Raw genomic sequence first — 15,389 nt, 5'->3', positions numbered from 1 at the left:
GTTGTGCGTGCTAATCGTGTAGAGGGGTGCGCGTGCGTTCATGGACATGTGGGGTCATGCACGTGGGTGTCCACACATGTATGTGTTTGCATAGGTCAATCATGTGCTGGTGCTGCTCTGGGACCCCGGAGAGAATGGAACACACTACCTGAAGGAATAAAGACTGGTTAGAGAAATACTGAGAAAAGATAGGGCAAAGAGGAAAAAAGAAAAGACTAAAAATGTGGGGATGAGGTGAAAGGCAGTAGCCTGTGGGAGCTCGGAGCATGAACTTTGAACCTTCCCTGAGCTTGAATCCTCCCTTTGCCAATTCCTAGCTTGTGACCTTGGGCAGATCATTCAACCCCTCTCTGCCTCGGTTTCTCCTCTGTAAACTGGGGATCAGAATAACAGCACCTACTGATTAGGACTGTTGTGATGACTCAGTGTGTTAATTCGTGTCAAGGGCTTAATGGGGCCTGGGGCAGAGTGAATGCTTGCGTCATGGGGTGAGGGGGGGGAGTAGCTCCCACCAGGCCTCTTCCGTGGGCTTCCTTTCACTCCCCTCTAGGATGTGGCCTCGCGGTTTGCCCCTCCCTCACACTCACATCATGCTCCCCGGCGTCCGGGTCTTTGCCAGAGCCAGGCTGGGAGCAGGCAGTGTGTGCCATTGGCAGGGAAAGAAAGCCAAAGCGAGCAGCAGGAGGTGGAGACGCTGGCCGGAGAGGTTGCTTCTTTTTTCCCTGTTTCCCCAGCCATGCTCCCAGGGGCGGGAGGTTTGGGCGGGGGGCAGTGGGAGGGCTCCAAAGAACAGACAATCCCAGCCATTCCCCGGTGGGCCGGGGGTCAGACCCCCTCCTCACTCCATCTGCCTCTGCCGCAGCCTGTGCCATCCGGCTTGCCAGCCCAGCCCAGCCCAGGCCAGCAGGCTGGGGTCCCAGGCTGCGCCAGCTACGGCCCGGATAGGGGTGGGAATGGGCTGCAGCGCGGGGTCTGTGAAAGGTTCTGCTGCTTTGTTTTATTTTTCCGTAGCTCCTCTTTGCCTGCGGAGCCCTGGTCTTTCCCAGCCTTGGGGCTCTGACTCTGCCCTGTGCCAGCCTCTGGCTGTCTCGTCCGTCCCTGCATCTCTGCCACCACCTGCCCGGGGTCTCCTGCCAGCTCTGGGCTCAGGAAGCATCAGGCCCTGTCAGCCTCAGCTCCTGCACACACCCCTCCCCACCCCCGGGCTGAAGGCTGGCAGACCCAGCATCTGGATGGGCTGGCTCTCTGCTCCGGCTGCCCCGGGCCCAGGGTCCCCCACCCTGTTCCCCACCCCTCCTTCTCCCCACCCCTCTCCCCAGTGACTAGAGTCCTCTCCCCACCCCTCTGCCTCCTCCCTGCCCAGGACAGCTTGCTTCCCTCCAGGCCTTGGCTGGAGGCTCACAATGAAACTGCTTCCCCCCACAGACTGGGAGGTGGAGAATCACCATGGCAACCAAGCAAGCCTCTCCTCCTTTCCCTCCCCATCCTCTCCTGGCTTCACTGATGGGGCTACAGGTCTGGTGGGGAGTTCTTGCTCTCAGGGACACAGGATAGAGAATGACAGGGAGACAGGGGTAGCTGATGGGACATTTGTAAGAGAGAGGGGCCGTGAGGAGATGACCAATCGTGGGACCACAACTTTTGAGGGACAGGGTCCAAGTGTGTGGCTAGTGTGGCCTCAGCCACCAGTTGAGTCCCCAAATGTGGCTGTGATTCATCTGGGCAGCCTGTTCAATACCGAGCCCCAGGCACCACCCTAGACCTACAAAAGCCCAGTCCCCAGAGGTGGGTCCTAGGAATCCATATTCTAAAGATTCTCCCCAGGTGACCCTATACATACCAAAGTTGAAGACCCACCGGTATACAGAGTGCTGGAATACAACAGACCTACATTTAAATCCCAGCTTGGCCACACAATGTCAGGTGGCAAGTCTTGTAATCTCTCCAAGGCTCAGTTTTCCTTCTGTAAAATGAGATAATAGTACCGCCTCCATAGGGCATTGTGAGAATTGGCCCTCACGGATAAAGCACCTTACACAGAGCTTGACTGCCACTGCCTCCTGCTCTAGGCTCTGTCATCTCCACGGGGACGGGCAGCGTCTGTAGGGAAGCATGACCCCCCTCCCCTTGGGGCCTGCCTCCACCTGGGCCTTCTCTGCAATTATGTGTTACAAGACACTGCGAATTCTCCATACTGGGGCAACACGAAATCATTAAGGCAAAACAATAAATAAAGGCCTAGAAGTTATTACAGAGCTGACAGAGCACAACGCCATCCTGCAACACAAATATGAATTATTTCCAAACATTTTAAAATGAGAAATCCTCTCTTCTTCCTTCCCAGCCCTGTAATCCATTAACTCCTCTTTTCACCCCCGTCACCTGGGTGAAGACTGGCCAGGCCAGGGGGTCCCAGAACAGGGCTTTCTGTGCCCTGGGTGGGCCTGGCCTTCCTGCCATGTCAGCCTGGAAGCCGGCCTGCTGCTTCTTTGGCCTGAATGCCTCTGGGTCACTAAAATCACCTCCTTGTTCCTTGTCTCCACTTGGAATCTGCGAACCTTTCCTGCCTGACATTGTACACAATGTTTGCAGTTTACAGAGAACCCCCAAAGGCTCCTGGAAGATGGGCTATATTCTTCCCATTTTCCCGATGGGGCACCAAGTTCATAAGGGTTCAGTGACAGGCCCTGGGGCTGGTACATGGTGGAGCTGGGACTCAAACCTGGGTCTTCTCACTCTAGGTTTAAATGAGATTAAGTGAGACAATGTATGCAGGGTACTCGCATGGCATCCTCTAAAAGCTATTGTTATTGTTGCTATTATTATTATTTCTAAGTGCTCTTTCTAATATGCCTTAGTTATCCAGAACTATGATGGCACTGCTGTGGCCATCTGTCACGTGTGACTGTTCAGCATCCCTTCCCTGTTCTGCTGAGAATAGCGCCCCTTTCCTTTGGAGTAGCTCCCTCTCCTTTCCATGTCACCTGATGAGCTGCGAGTCCATGGATGCCCTCTCCTGGCCTCTGGCACAGACATGAGATCCAGACCTGCTCAATCAAAGTGCCCCATCCTTCTGACCACAGGGATTGGACCCGAGCTGGAACCATCAGAATATTTAGCTGGGATTTTATATACAGACTCTCAGAAAGGCAAGTTCCCTCCCACTCCCTTACTAGCTCGATGGGCCATGCCCCATCCCTTCCCATGGCCCCTGACCCAACACGGAGGAAGCCATCAGGAGGAAGAGAGAATGTGGGCAGCACATAGAGAGAAGCAGAGGTGAGAGATCTGGCGATATTGCTTAAGTGCCTAAAAGTAGCTGCACCCAAAGGCAGCCCCACCTGCCCTTCCTAGTTACACAGGCCAAGAATCTGCTCTTTTGGATTAAGCCAAATTGGGTTGAGTTTCAGTCACCTGCTCTGGTGGGTACAGGTGCTATGTGTGCGTGTGTGTGTGTGCACACGCATGTGTACTCTGTACTTGTCCTTTAGCGATGAGGGTGATCTCATCACTTCCTAATCCCTCCAGGGGTATAGTGGACAGCATCTAGAAGGAGACTGTAGCTCTCTCTGAGGAAGCCATAATTCTTTAACACAAGCCTTGAAGGTTGAATAGGAAATAGTCAAGGGAAGGAGGGGAAGAACATTCTGGCAAGTGGCACAGCATAGACTGTTAGGGGTGAAAGAAACTCATAACGGAAAGTGCAGAGTCGGCAAAAAGGGAGAGGAGTGCACTCTGTGGTCAGAGATGTTGGCAGGAGGCAAGCAATGAGAATGAACCCTTTGCCACTCTATCTCTACTTTACAAACTCCTATTCATCCTTAAAAACCCTGACGAGATACCACCTCCTCTAGGAAGTGCTCTCCTAGAGTGACCCTAGAGTTAATCCCTCTTTCCTCTGTGCGTGGCTGGTGCTCCTGTAATTGCACCTGTTCTCTTGCCCGATAATGATCTCTTTCCATGTTTGTCTCTCCTCTTAGAATGTATGTTCCTTTAGGGCATGAAGTTGTTTGTAGTTGCAGTGCCTGGCTCACGTAGGTACTCAGTAAACGCTTTCGGACTGAATGGAATCATACGGTGTGTGCGCAGCCATGAGATAACTATGTTTGTGTCTAAGGAAGGGGCGGGAGGAGTGACGGGCATGTATGTGGGTATCTCTGTGTTTGGATTGAAATTCAACAACATTTCTAGAGGGCTGTTTGGAGTCAGTGCACTGTGACAAGCTGTTGATCATTTTCTCAACACCAAGAAAACTCACTCGGCTGGGGGATGTGACGCTAGCTGGGCCCGAGGCTGGGCTCCCTCACCCCTTCTTGCTCTCCTGCCCCCTCTCGACACGGCCCACTTGGGGGCCCTCAGCTCCGCAGGGCTCTGTGGCCGGTGAGGCGGTGGACTGGGCCGGGCCCCCACCTGGGGGGATGGTGGCCACCGGCCAAGCTGGCTTCTTCAGTCAAGAAGCTGATCAATGGGAGCCCCAGACCCCAGGCCAGGGGAGGCCCTTCCTTCTAATCCATATCGACTGGTCCCTCCTTTGCCTGCCAGTTTGTATCTGGCTGTTGTCTGTGTTGGTGATGGAGAGCCTTGCTCCCACTCCCGATGATCAGCGAGGGGGATCAGAGGCTTCTGTATGGCTGGGGTGGGGTGGGGGGGCCTAAAGGAACAGCCCGACACAGGCTGTTTCACCAGCCAAACTCTGCTAGAAAAGGGCCGCCTCAATGTTCTTTATCTTCTTTATCTACTTAAATTCTGAGGGGGCTGGTCCTTCCATGGAGCAAGAGAGGACAGCCAAGGGGAAGGGAGGAGGAGAAATGAGCTACTTCCCTGCCCTCACCCAACCATGTCGCCTGCAAGCCAGGTCAGAACAGAGCCCCTTCTCAGTCCCAGCAACCCCAGGACGTGCTACCCCACTCCAGCCATTTCTATCAATCAAGAAGCACGCAGCCCATCCCATGCTTTCAGGTCAGGAGGAAGCTGCTGGCATTTGTGGGGGGTCTGCTATGTGCAGCCTCCTGGCAGAGTCACGTTTAATTCTCTCGACAATCCTGGACAAATATTACTATTATCCCCATTTAGGAGATGGGAAGACTGAGGCTCCGAGAGGTTCAGAAGCATGACCGAGAGCCCAGAGCCTCTGCTCTCTTCTCTCCTTTTCTGCCTCCCTAAGGCACCGATGCCCGGCCTCCAAGAGCCACCCCATCAAGGCAGGAGACCAGACAATCCTGAAGATGTAAACAGCCGCAGTGGCCTGACACGAACTCCGTTTATGAACGTGTGACCCACAAGCACACCTTCCCCCAACAAATGCCCTTGGGCTCCCCAGTCCTCAGCCAGGACTCTCTACTTCCGAGGATGCCTGGCTCCTCTTCTTCCTCTTCCTCTCTCTCTCCTTCTGGCCACTGACCCCCGAAACCCGCTCTTTCTGCTCTTGCCTTGGGGCAAGGATGAGGGGGGAAGGCCCCCGTTCCGCTGTCATTCTGGGGTGGGAGGGAAGAAAGGAGCCCGGATCCCTGCCTGGAGGCTCAGGGTGGCCCTAGAATGATCTCTCCCTTAGCTTTCCCAAGGTGACAGTGACCTTGAGCAGATCATTGAAGCTCTCTGAGACTCAGTTTCCTCACTAGTAAAATGAGGCTACACCTCTCAGAATTTTATAGAGGAAATGAAACAAGACCATGTGTCTATTGTTGTGTTGCAGGCACTCAAGGAATGATTAAAATAAAAATTAAAATGATGAGTCAGAGTTTGGCTCGGAGGGTAGGGGACTCTGGGTGGGATGGGGCCTGTGTGTGTGGAAGGGGTGGAGGGATGAGAGGAGTGGTGTGGTGCTCAGGGCTGTGGAGGGACCATTAGGCTGCGTCACAGGAGAAAGGCTGGGGACGGAGAGGTTGGGAGGGTTCTGAATGCCAAGTTGACTTTGGACTTTGTCCTATGGATTAATGGTTTTCACACATGGAGTCCTTTGTTCAAATGAGGTCCTGTTTGGAAGTCCAATAGGGTGAGCAGATAAATGGTTGCCTTGAGCCTGGGGGGTTCCAGACTCCTGCTTTCAACCCCCGTTCTCCACCCCTGGTCCTAGGAAGGGCTCCCAGGAACTCAGAGACCTACACTGAGAAGGTTTTCAAAGCGAGCAGGGCTGGGGGGAGGGTTCAGTGTCCCTGTCCTCAGGCTTAGTGGGCACTGCTGTCTGTCCCCCTCACAAGCCCCCCATCCTCACCCTGCATGCAAGTTGATTGTGGTGCCTTCTGGGAAGGTTTGGTCCAGCTATCAGTTCTCTCCCTGAACAAATGCAAGGGTCCCTAGGGAAACCCTGGGAAATGAAATTGGGTGCCCCAGTGGGGTCCAGGTGAGGGGGTTCACTGGGTCTCCCTGCTGGCATCAAGTCTCCAAGGTGGGTGCCTTGTGGGGTGCTGCACGCGGGGAAGGGCCCCCTCCAGCACTTACCCACTGCCAACGACACGCCGTGCTCAGGGTGGGGTGTGGGGAAGGGGGGGTGGTGGAGTGGGCACTTCCTCTCTTCTACTCCGCTTCTCCACCTGACTGGCTCCCGCTGGGCATCAGGCCTCAGCTGGGACATGGCTTTTTCCAGAAAGTCTTCCTTGTCCTCTTCCACACTGGATGAGGTGCCCCCCCGGCCCTGGGCTAGCCTCTCTTTGCAACAAGCTGTAATCGCGTGCTCATTTCTCTCCTCGGCTAGGTTTTCAGTCTGACGGCAGGGATCCTACCGCCAGAGCCTAGCACAGTGCCTGGAGCGGAGTAGGTGCTTAATAAATGCTAGTGAATGAACGAGTCTGACTCCAGCACCGGTGCAGGGAGAGAGCAAACAGTGTGAGCTCCTGGCAAAGGAGAGATGGACTTCTGAAGGAGGGCTGCTGAACGGGATGAGGGCCCGGCGGGGAGGGGGAGGGGGGTTGGGAGGAGAACCCAGGCGCTGGGACCCACTAAGCATGTCCACCTCTCTCTATGCCCCTCTCTCCCTGCGGGGGTTTGGCCTCCGAACTGTACTTGCCCTGGGTGTTGTACAGTCTACCCACTACTTTGCATATGCCCACCTGTGTGTGTGTGCACACGCTGAGTGTATTAGATAACCTCTGTGTCCCTGGTGTGAACGAACACGGGTGCAGAGCTGCCTCTGTATGTGTGTGCGTGTGAGAACACGCATACATGGCAGCGGTAAGTTGGGTGTGCCCCTGTGTCTACGGGTATCCAGGTGTGAGTGTGACACCTTTGCCTGCACGGCTCTGTATGCAGACCATAGGCAGGCGTGCTTTTGTAGCTGTGAGTGTGTATATGCTTGCACAGACATGAGTGTGCCCACTGGGGCCAGGTGGGGCCGGGTGTGGTCTGTCACTGTGCCCTGATTAGCCTTGGCTTGGAAGCATTTAGGTGACGATTTACAGCTGCACCTGACCCTGGCCTCTCGGCCCAGTCCTGCGTATGCTGCTGAGGCTGCCCCCTGGCCCCTGCCCGCCCCCTGCCCCCTGGCCACATAACTGTGATTTATGGCTGGCCTGTGGGGAGCGGTCCCCTCCCCACTGCCCACCTCTCCACGGCTCCTGGACCAGATGGGCCAGCTCCACCAGGGAGGGTTACGCAATGACTGCCGCCAGGCTGGCCGGGACCCCTCCCTCACCACTGCTCCCCCGCTTTCGCGCGGTCCCTGGCACCCCGTCTTGGGCTGGCTCTTGGCTGTTGGGATTGACAACTGAGACGGGAGATCGTGGAACAGGAACCACCCTCAGTGCTCTATTCATCTCTGCCCCAGACACAGATAGACAGACAGATGGACGGACATGCACAGATAAATGTACCGATAGGCCCTCATGCAAGGATGCTCACAGGGTCAAGTCTGACAGACGCGTGCGCGTGGGTACACAGGCACGCACACGCGCGCACACACACCGAGTGCGTGTTCGTGGGGAATCTGCGTGTGTTGGGGGGCTGGGAAGCGAGCCAGGCCAGGCCCTCTGCAGCCAGGCCAAGCCTCCCCCGCAGCGCACCGGGTCCCTGCCTCCCTCCCCCCGTGTCTCTGCTCCCTGATGCCAAAGGATATCTTCTCTAGCTCATGCCAATCCATTATGAAGGTCCACTCAACCAGCAAGGGCATTTCTGGGGGTGGGCCTTGGGGGTCTGTACCCCCAGGCTGGCATTGCTGGGTGCAGGGCGGGTGGTAGAGAGACCCGGGGCTATGTCAGGCTGAAGGTGAGTGCTGGAAACAAAAAGATTGGAGTAAATTATTATTCCCCCCATGGCTTTTCCAAGGAAAGTGGAAGCAGCAGCCTGAGGCCCGTTTTCCTATTTGATGGGGAATCAGATAAATGGCAGGCAGCTTGCTCTGATAAGGCCTTGCTCTGGGCATAACCTCTCTCTCTGAAACCCTCTTACTATGCATAGAGGAAGGCTATCTGTGCAGCTGCACCTTGACACAAATATATCTGCACCCGAGATGAAGCAATTCCCCCAGAAATTACAGCAGGGGGATTGCATCTGAGGAGGGGGCCCTGGGGAGGGGCGGGGGCTGCGAGGGAGGGAGGGGGGAGGGAGGAAGGGGAGAAGGAGAGGCCTGGGCAGGCAGGGAGGAGAAGAGGGAGGCGGCTGGGAGGTTGGGAGGGGGAGGAAGAGGTCACGAGGACCGCGCCAGGGAGGGGCTCGGAAGCATCTTTGTATAAAATTTATACTTTTTTTTTTTTTCCCGTCCAAGCAGCTTTCACGGAAATATTCTTTTCCTCCTACATCATCTTCTTAACAGGGCAAGGGCAGCCCTCACCCCCCTCCATCCACCCCCCTCCACTGCTGCCCTTACCATACTCTCCTCTGCCCGTAGAATTAAAAATAAAATATGTGGACAATAAAATAGATTTTACAATTAGTCGCCTAAATGGAGGAGTCTCCGCCACCTTAAATTTTTTTTTCTTTTCAGATTGGGAGTGGGGTGGTAGCGCGACTTAAATAAGTATATAAGTAGTAAAAATTTTTGAAAAGTTGGAGAGCACAGAACACTGACTGTTTGGGCATCTGAAGCACTTTACCAATTTGTCACATAGCCGTGTGTGTGTGTGCAAAAATGAGGATGAGGATGAATATGCCTGTGTGTTTGGGTGTGTTCTCATGTGTGTAACACTAATGCACAGACACACACACACACTCTGCTCTTTTTACGTGGTCTGACGATACAGTGGGCTCTCCCTCTCTCCGCTACCATCCGTGTCTGCCCACCTCTGTGAGCTTGTGTATCTGGCCTTCCCCCTTCCCAGTCAGAAGAACCAGAAGAACTGGAGCCTCCAGCCTCTTAAGAGATCTTCAGGAAGCCCCCGACCCCAGTCAGAGAACCTTAAGGGAGAGACATCCCATCAGGCACAAGGTCCCATCTCCCACCAGACACCCCCTCCTCCGAGCTCCTCCTTGGCTGGGCAAAGGCCGGAGGACGCTGGCAGCAGTCTCGGCAGGACACGTACATGGGGGAAGGGCAGTGAGGCCACGTGGGATGGGAGTCCTTTCCCAAAGTGCCGGGTCTCGGGGGCACAGTGTGGACTTGCTGGGGTGGGAGGGGCAACAGGAGGCATTGCATGTGCGGGGTGGGGGGGCTGTGCGAGGGGGTATTGGGGTGTGAGTGCACGTAGCCATGTTCCCCTCCCTCCCCAAACTGGCACCTGCCTTGGGTCTGACTGTTGAGCAGCTGTGAGACACAAGAGTCAGGCGACAGATGCCATGGCTCGGCCTTTGTCTGAGCAAGAGAGAAATCACACCCTCCCCTTAAGCCCCTGCGGGGGCTGAGGCTGGGTGGTTTACCCATCTCACCCTCCAACTCCATCTCCAATGCTAGAAAGCAACAGGGACCTTCATCCTGTCCCCCAGCTTCTAGGAATTGGAGGGGTAATGGGGAAGATGCAGGAAAGTGAAGGTTTGGGGGAGAGATGCTTTCAATCCTCTTTCCTAAACTGTGTGATAAACTCCCAGAACCCACCTATTTTTGGGGGGGGGTGTTGGCAGGGGGTTGGGAGGGGTACTCTGTTGTGTCAACCTAATGCAGTTGGAAAAGGGCTGAGCTGGTGGGCTGGAAATCAGGCTTCTAGTTCTATCTCTGCCACTTCTCTGTGGTCAGTCAGTTTGCTCTTCTGGACCTCACTTTTCTCGTCTGTTAAATGGGGAGAAGCAATCATTCAAATGACAGGTGTAACATTAAAAAACATGGATGACTGGTTTTTAGACGCATATCAGTCCCATGAGGCAAGAACCAACTGGCTGTGACTGTATCTTACCTGCTACTGGTTTGTGCTGAGCCTGGGAGAGCCCAAGGCTTGATCTCCCGCAGGAAATAATCCCTGGAAAGTAAGTAGTCTCTCCCAGGCTGGTGGGATTCTCTGGACACACTTGCAAGCTGGCTCTGGAGACAGGCTAGGAAATAGGAGCCCTCCAAGGGGAGCTGCTGTGGAAAAGCAGGCTGGGCCATGTTGCAGGCAGAACACTGACCCCATCCCCAATTTTTCTGCAGTGGAAGACTTAGCTAGAGGGTCAAAAGGGCCAGGGAGTCTGGGAATTGTCCCTTTAGGGCAAATAAGAGAAGCAAGAGCCCCCCAGGGAAGCCTAGAGGGCATGGATAGCTACCCTACCGTTCTCCATATTGGCAAGCTGGTGTCTACGCTGGGACATGAACCCCCATCCATCCCTAGAGTGGAACTTCGGCCATCATCGATCTCTTTGGGACATTGACTGTCACACTCATCTCTGTATAACATTGACTGCCATTGATCCTGATATTGGGGCATTGATTCCCCTTAACTGACTCCGAATTGGGACATTGATCTCTATATTGGGATGTTGATTCCCTTACCCATCCCTATGGTGGAATATTGATTCTTCTCAACCAACTCTGTATTGGGACATTGATCCCCACATGGGACACTGATTACCTCAACCAAATCTTCATTGGGGCATTGATCCCTCCATTGGAATGTTGACACCCTTTCCCATCCAACTCCAGATGGGGACATTGATCCCACATTGGGGATGCTGATTTATTTTTCTCTCTCAGTATCTGTACATTATCCACCACCCAACACTGAGTAAAGACACTGATTTTTATTTTAGGGCTTTGGTCCATTCATTCCCTCAATCATTCACTTGTTGTATCTACTGTGTGTCAGTTTTTGTGCTAACGGTTGGGATCTTTGTTTTTCTTTCTCTGCCTACCATCAGTCCCCACGTGAAGACCCTGATTCCCCTTCAATCTTCATAGTTGAACATTGACCCACTTTCCTGCATCCATCACCCCATTCTTCCTCCAGCAGTGACTTCAACTAGGGTCACTTGTCAGATGAAGAGAGCCTAATGAAGTTGGGGGTCATATGTAGCACTTTGGAAAGGGCACAGACTCTGGAATCATGGGCTTGAATGTTAGGCTTCACCATTTGTAAGCCTCAGTTTCCTCATCTTTCAAGTGGGGATAAAGATACCTACTTTTCAGGCTTCCTGTGCAGATGAAAGGAGAGGATGTATGGGAGCCCTGGGTGGGACCCGGAACATAGACAGGACAGTGTTTTATAGCAAACCTTTCCCTTCCCTGCCCTCCTTTCTCCTGGCCCAAGGAGGTGGCTCTTAAGTTGACAGACACATCCATGTGTCCCCCTCACATACTGCTGATGGGGCTCAGACCCTCCGTCTTCCCAAATCCACCACAGGCAGCATCCCTCATAAAGTAGGTCCTCACAAAATTCCAGATCGAGCTCTCATTTTTAAAAATTCATATTATAGAGATAGGGAAGAGGAGTGACATTGCCACCCTGAGACTGTGTGTAATTACATATTTTGGCCGCGTGCTGGGCCTGGGATAAATCTGTATGGTAATGTGGGCCAGGGGCTTACGATGTAGGCACACATGCTAATTTTTAAACCACAAAATCACGGCTGTTTTCATTTTCATTTCCAACAACGCTGGCAGAGATTAGGTCCTATTAAGCACCATGGGGCCTGTCCTCCCCCTGGCCACCTGCCGGGTTCCTCATGGCTTTCATGGGCTTGTTGGGCCCGGCGCTGAGGCAAACACAGCCTTCCTAATTGTAGGGCACAGTTCTGCCCAGAAGAAGGCAGCCAGGTTGGCAGACTGAGGCTGGCCCCTCCCCTTACCCCCGCTGGGGCTGGGACTAGGTCTCACCCCACCTGGGGAGGGAGGACTCAGAGCTCACAGAGCCCGTGGGGATGGAAATTCCAGGCTGATGCTTCTCCCTCCTGGGAAAGAAAGTCGGCCTCCTTCCCAAAGGCCTGGGCTGTCCTCAGGACCCCAGAAGAGCAAGGGCTTGGGTCACTGACCCTGTCAGTCCTAGCCCAGCCCCAGCTTGATGTGTGACCCTGTACAAGTCCCTTCCCTTCCCTGGGCCTCATTTTCTATCTGTCCAGCCCATAAGAGTGCAAACGAAGTGATCCGGACTATCCCTTCTGGTTCTGATGTTTTGCATTTGAACTTCCTGTTCCCCCCCTGAAGGGCAAACGGAGCAGGGATGCCATAAACTCTGGGTTACATATGGACCATGGGTTAGACATTCACTGTTTCATTTAATCTTCCCCTTGACTCCCGAAGGCAGCAGAATGTTCAACAGCAAATCCCATATTCACCGCTCACTGGCCAGATGATCTGCTTTCTCATCTGCACAGTGGAAGTGTAACTGATAACAGTACCACCTGATAAGGTATTTATTTTTGAGATCGAATGAAGTGCCACAGAGAATACAAGACACTTAGAACAATGCCAGGCACATGGTCAACATCATATATATGCTGGATGTTGTTAATATTATTTCACAGATAAGGAGACGGAGGCTCAGAAAAAGATAAGTAGCTCACTCAAAGCCATGCTGTTGGAACCCAAACTGGAACCTAGGTCCCCATTAGTTCCCCAGTAGATGCTTTGTCCCATTCACCTCTTCCCCTCCCAGAAGAGGGGGCAGATTCGCTGTCTCCCAATAGTCCCGATTTCCTGGGCACTGAGCAAAAATGGCAGCAGAGAGATGCTGAGATAAGCAAGAAGGTCTGAGGGGCCTCCTGAATGGGGCTCCTGCCTGGCCGCAACCCCCCACCTTGATTCCCAGGGGTCCTCGGGCACAAGGAAGCCAGCCCAGGCTCAGCCCCATGCTGGGGTCTGGCAGACCCTCTGCTTGTCTGAGGGGAGAGGAGGGTGGGGAGGGGTCGGGGAGGAGGAGTTGGCCCAGCCCCCTTCCATTCTCCCTCCATCTGCACCCAGGAGCGGCCAAGCGTGGCGCCCGGCCACCCCTCCTGCTCCCGCCCCCTCAGCATTCTCCCCGCCTGGGTGAGGGCTGCCCTGTCTCTGGGGGGGGACCTGGTCTGTGCTCAATTTCATGCCACTTAATTCACAAGTCTGCCCGTGAAAATGGCAACAAATCGGCCCCAACTGCCCAAATATCCCATCCCATCTCCGACGTCTCTCTTGCAAACCCTCCTCGGTCTGACAGCCCCGCACCCGTCAGGCTGGAGACGGAACTTCCATGGCACCAACGAGCTGAGAGAGCCTTACTGCCGACTCAGGTTCACGGGGGCTCTCCTCTCTGGGCTCCCACGCACATCCCTTCTCCCCCAGGGCCAAGCCCTGGGCCCAGAGGTGACCCATCTCGTGCTGCCTCAAGTGCATGGTCAATGCCTGGGCACTGTTTTATTCTGAATTTTTAATATGACTGCATAACGCTTGTTCTTTTACTTGTTTGCATATTTTCTTGAGACCAGTTTGGTTTATTTGTGAACAGGTAACACATTCACAAGATTCAAATTTCAGAGAACATAAAAGGGAGTGTGAAATGGCTCCCTCCCATCTCCCAGGGCTCCCCCACCCCCCAGTTCCCATCCCAAGGGCAATCAACATCCCCAATTCTTGGGTATCCTTCCAGAGATCTGTTATGCAAAAATGAGCAGATACACATTCATAGCCTTTCCTGCCTTTCCCACCAAGGGTGGTGTGCTGTTCACGCTGATCTGCACCCCACTATCTCTGCTACTATGACTTGGTGACCAGAGTCTCCTTTTCCACTCTTAGCCCTCCACACACAGGGGATATTGGAAGTTCTCGTCCTCTCCATCCACCTGCCCACTGTAAAGATTTTGAAGCCATAGAGACCAGCATTCAATCCTACCTGTGTCGACTACTCTCTGGGTGACCTTGACAAGTTCATTTTCCTCTTGGGCCTCAATCTCCAAATCAGTAAAATGGGAATATTAAGGTACACCCACCTCACAGAACTATTGGGGTGGGTGGGTAACAAAGAAGATAATGAATGCCAAGTGCCAGGATGTGAAGCATAACTGCCAGTTCCTTTCCCCTTTCCTCTCTGTCCTCCAATCAGATGAATGCTCACTTGTCCTTCAAGCCCTGGGTCAATGCCACCTCCTCTTGGGCCCCCACTCTGAAGGAATTGAGGCACCTCTTTGCATCTGTTGTGTGTTGGACCTGTCTCTTGGAGAGTGTCCCTGTGTGTGCTGTAACCGTCTATACTCATCTTCCCCCTACAAGGTTGTAAGTGATTTGAGGGCTTCTGATGAGCAGGAACCAAAATATTAAGGTGTACCTTACCTTTAAATACTTACATTCTCCCCCAATCCTGCCCCGACGTTCCCACACCTGAGCTGATCAGGGGATAGGCACAGATTCCCATAGAGTTCCTACCCAAAAAAGAGCATAAACTTATCAGCAGTAAAAGCTGGATCAGAATAGAATCCATGTGGTTGGTAAGTGGTGGTGGCCAAAAAGAGTAGAGTTGAAGTTTTAGGAGAGACAAAGGAAAAAGCCGTGTGAGACTTTGGGGAAAGACAGGGCTAAAAAGGATTTGAGAGAGTTTTGCTGTATGTTGCGTGATGTAATTTCTTTCTCCACTTTACTGCTTGTCCAAGAGAGTTTGGTAAATATTTTGTGGCAAATCAGTGCTTTTGGAAGCTCTTTGGGTTCCTTTTGGATATGACCCAGGCTGAGATTGACCTAAGAATTATCCAGGTTGCATTGTACATCCTGGGCCTGGCTCAGCAGAAGTATTGAATAATAGAAAAATGAGAAGGGCAGATGGAGGGAGAAGAGGCAGAATGCATACAGGCTGTGACTCTCAGTTCCTCCTCTAGGCAACCCACGTGATGGACAATGTTCACGTGTTCATGGCAATATGTTTCCCAGGAGCCCCCAGATTTTGATGAACCACCTCTCCACCCACCTGTTTCCCCAAATTTGTAGATAAATAAAGCCCTAAGATTTGTAATTGGCAGAACTACTAAGGACATATCTGAAGCACTCCCTCCCAGGTGTTGTGGTGCAGATAGGAGGGGATGGGTGTGGGGTGAGAGTCTCTACCAGTCTCTTTCTCTTTACACCTCTAAAGAAATTTATGAGAAAGTAGGTGAGCTAGATA

This window comes from Balaenoptera musculus, chromosome 20 (assembly GCF_009873245.2).
Source record: "Balaenoptera musculus isolate JJ_BM4_2016_0621 chromosome 20, mBalMus1.pri.v3, whole genome shotgun sequence".
Taxonomy (NCBI): domain Eukaryota; kingdom Metazoa; phylum Chordata; class Mammalia; order Artiodactyla; family Balaenopteridae; genus Balaenoptera; species Balaenoptera musculus.
Note: the sequence above shows the minus strand (reverse complement) of the source record.